Source organism: Oncorhynchus keta, chromosome 36 (genome assembly GCF_023373465.1).
Source record: "Oncorhynchus keta strain PuntledgeMale-10-30-2019 chromosome 36, Oket_V2, whole genome shotgun sequence".
Taxonomy (NCBI): domain Eukaryota; kingdom Metazoa; phylum Chordata; class Actinopteri; order Salmoniformes; family Salmonidae; genus Oncorhynchus; species Oncorhynchus keta.
Window position 1 is genome coordinate 14,483,942 of NC_068456.1, and position 4,317 is coordinate 14,488,258.

Genomic DNA, 4,317 nt, shown 5'->3' on the forward strand with positions numbered 1-4,317 from the left:
TGGGTGAACACGCGCACGGGCACACACAGTGTAAGAATGGAGACAGAAACATAATGTATGGCTGAATGCACCAACCAACACAAAATCATCACCCAGTATTAACTGACAATACTATTGTACAGTACACTAGTCAATCATAGGGTTCACAAAGGAGCTTCCTCTGCACACGCCAGTCTTGTCCCTAACTGTTGGTTCCAGGAAGTCGTGAAAACAAGTTCTCTTTGTTCCTGTAACGACACAGCTGCATTGTTTTCTGCAGACTGATATTCATGAGGCTGTAAGCAACACGGTAAAGGCATTGCAACTAGAAAAACAACCATTAATAGTTCAGTATGTGTTTGGGATGGAATATGAACATTTCTTTTTGCTTAAGTTACAGAAAGCCATATGACCTACTCCACAAATTGCCCCAATTATTTTCTATAATAGACGGTAAGCTGAAGAGGAGATGGCGTTGAGATAGAAAAGGAGGCATTTAAAGAGTTAAAAGTTTCTTAATTGGTTATATATCAGCTTAGGGATAAGCACATTGCCTCCCAACCCCCTCTCTCTTTCTACTCACACACATGCAAACACACACACACACACACACACACACACACACACACACACACACACACACACACACACACACACACACACACACACACACACACACACACACACACACACACACACACACACAGAGAGAGAGCTGCAGTGACACAAGGTCGTAAATCAAACACAGTGTAATCGGAGCGAGAGTAAGCAAGCTTAATGGACGCTAAAAGCAAACACACAAAAACACAAGCACGCACTTACGCACACACACACACACACACACACACACACACACACACACACACACACACACACACACACACACACACACACACACACACACACACACACACACACACACACACACACACACACACACACACACACACACACACAATAATGTAGATTATAGAAGCTGGTAATGAAAGACTGATTTAGAGAAATGCAGTAGAAATTTTAGAGAATGTTTTACAGTATCACAGGTAAGCAATCCCCTTCCTATTAGGCAATTGACAACACTAATGCTCGCTACAAAACAGAAATATAACGTCTTTATTTGTAAAGCATTAATTGTCACTACCCCTTGACTGGATGGATACCATTAGCATGCACTACATTTTAATTATTTATTTCAAAGCCTTTATGTATTATGTCAGCACGAATCCTTCAGCAAATAATCTCTCAGTTATACACATTCATTAAAGGTAGAATAAGTCTGGCGCTATGCTATGGAGAGTGACGAGGAGGGGGGTTGTTCGTCTAGACTTACAGCTCTATAACAGAGGACACCTCTGCTAGTGGGCGGTTCCTCCTAGTTGTGTAAACTGCATATACGATTACCATCAAGGGCAGTGCCACACAGAGCACTATGCAACTGATTGGCAACTCATTGATGTTGTTGGTACCTGAATGAGAGGGCTTTGGAGGACTTTGACCATCAATGGGTTGTTGTGGAGCAGTGATGATTGTCCTGACAGGATCCATAGTCCCACCTGAGACCTTAGAAGTGAGGTAGACAAATGTCTTCCTCGTTCCCTCAGTCAGCTGACACCACCACTTCCTGTTCTTATCCTTTCTCCAAAGTTTCACAGTCAGAGTGATGTCACAGCCAGATACCCGTGTGACCTGGTATCTGGAGTCTCCCTGCAACTCGCCACCTGTCTCATTCACCCAGCTCACCCTAACGATATCTCTAACGAAGGAGTCAAACGTTAGAGTACCACATATGTTAGCAGAGAGCACCTCAATGTTACATTTCTAGGATACTTTAGATCTGTCTCTGGTGTGGACATGGAGATGGTGAGAACAGACAGGTAGACAGTAGTATCCTCTCCAAGATGTGCTCTGCCATCTGCAAGGTACTGTCGGCAGACATAGACTCCAGTATCCTCAGCGCCAATGTTACGAACACGTAGTGAGCAGTCAGACCCTACTCCCAGTCTCTCGCTGCCCTCGTTTCCTTCATTTGGGATCTTCCCTTGAAAGACCTTTTCAGTAGCACTGTGAGAATCAGTTCTGCTGAAGAGCCACACTGTAGAGGAGCAGTCAGGGTGGACCACATTGGTACAGGGCAGACTGACATCATCCCCCACACTGGAGTACAGTGAATGGGAGCCTCCATTGACACCTGGGTAGACAAAGAGGTTTCTTACAAAAACATATATTTTGAGGACAATTTGCTAAAATAAGACTTACAACAACGTCAGTATTTTTTGTATTAATTGAAATTATGTTCCACGCACCCCGCTATCCATAACATGGGCTACAGTACCGGTCAAGAGAAGGGCAATGTTAGGAGTTCCATCAGAAGTCTATTGTGTGTAACCACAGCTATTCTCTCTGTGTTCTGTGTGTGCAGTAATGCCTCTATATAAAACACCCTGATAGCCTTTAGTCATAGGTTGACTGGGAAATAATGTGACTTCCTCTTTTGTTCTGACAAGCCCTACCATCACAACATTGCCTCTATGTATTCGTTACCTCAGTAACATTTGGAATAATGTATTTTATATGAAACTACTCTAGATAGGGTGTGTGTTGAGGTCTTTGGTGTGTTAACCAACATGCGACATCCCTCTTCACTCTAAAATCAATACCCCCATCAATTCAACTCAGTCAACTTGCTCTCTGGGGATGAAGTGCTAGAAAGATCATGGTGTTGTCACGTTCTGACCTTTATTTCCTTTGTTTTGTCTTTATTTAGTATGGTCAGGGCGTGAGTTGGGGTGGGCAGTCTATGTTTGTTTTTCTATGTTTGGTTTCTGTTTCGGCCTAGTATGGTTCTCAATCAGAGGCAGGTGTTGTTAGTTGTCTCTGATTGAGAATCATACTTAGGTAGCCTGGGTTTCACTGTTGGTTTGTGGGTGTTTGTTTCCGTGTGTCGCCACACGGTACTGTTTCGGTTTAGTTTCTTCACGGTTCTTTTGTTATTTCTGTATTCAGTGTTCAGTGCTTTCTTTGATTAAAGTTATGGACACTTACCACGCTGCATCTTGGTCCGATCCTTACTCCTCTTCAGACGAAGAGGAGATCTGCCGTTACAGAAACACCCAACAACCAAGGACCAAGCAGCGTGGTAACAGGCAGCAGCAGCAGGAGAGGCAGCGATACCTGGAGAACTGGACTTGGGAGGAGATTCTGGACGGTAAAGGGGAATATCGCCGCCCCAAAGCAGAGCTGGAGGCAGCGAAAGCAGAGAGGCGGCATTATGAGGAGCTAGCACGGGAGAGCGGCTGGAAGCCTGAGAGGCAGCCCCAAAAATGTATTGGGTGGGGGCACACGGGGAGTGTGGCGAAGCCAGGTAGGAGACCTGTGCCAACTTCCCGTGCTTACCGGAGAGAGAGAGGGTCCGGGCAGGCACCATGTTATGCGGTGGAGTACACAGTTTCCCCAGTGCGTGTGCATAGCCCGGTGCGGTACATTCCAGCTCCTCGTATCGGCTGGGCTAGAGTGGGCATCGAGCCAGGTGCCATGAAGCCGGCTCTACGCATCTAGTCTCCAGTGCATCTCCTTGGGCCGGCGTACATGGCATCAGCCTTACGCATGGTGTCCCCGGTTCGCCAGCACAGCCCAGTGCGGGCTATTCCACCTCGCCGCACTGGCCGGGCTATGGCGAGCATCCAACCAGGTAAGGTTGGGCAGGCTCGGTGCTCAAGAGCTCCAGTGCGCCTGCATGGTCTGGTCTTCCCAGTGCCACTTCCATGCACCAGCCCTCCGGTGGCAGCTCCCCGCACCAGGCTGTCTCTCCGTCTTCTGCCTACAGGTGCTCCTGCCTGTCCAGCACCGCCAGAGCCTTCCTCCTCTCCAGCGCCGCCAGAGTCTCCCGTCAGTCCTGAGCCGCCAGAGTCTCCCGTCTGTCCTGAGCCGCCAGAGTCTCTCGTCTGTCCTGAGCCGCCAGAGCCGCCAGCCAGCCAGGAGCCACCAGCCAGGAGCCTCCAGAGCCGTCAGACAGCCAGGCGATGCCAGAATCGCCCTTCACTCCGGAGCTGCCGGAGTCTCCCACCAGTCCGGCGCTGCCGGAGTCTCTCGTCCGTCTGGCGCTGCCGGAATCTCCCGTCCATTTGGGACCCATGGCTAGGGTCCCTGGTCGGCGGCGAGGGTCGCCGCTCATAAGAGGCCACGGGGGCGGTTGATGAGGCGGACAAAAACTGTGGTGAAGTGGGGTCCACGTCCAACGCCAGAGCCGCCACCGCGGACAGACGCCCACCCAGACCCTCCCCTATAGGTTCAGGTTTTGCGGCCGGAGTCCGCACCTTTGGGGGGGGGGGGTGGATACTG

General features: G+C 49.2%; 1 pseudogene; it reads right to left on the reverse strand.

The window, feature by feature from the left end:
- Nucleotides 1–1,226: 1,226 nt before the first annotated feature.
- Nucleotides 1,227–4,100, reverse strand: LOC118369400 (uncharacterized; annotated as a pseudogene).
- Between the last annotated feature and the right edge of the window lie 217 nt (nucleotides 4,101–4,317).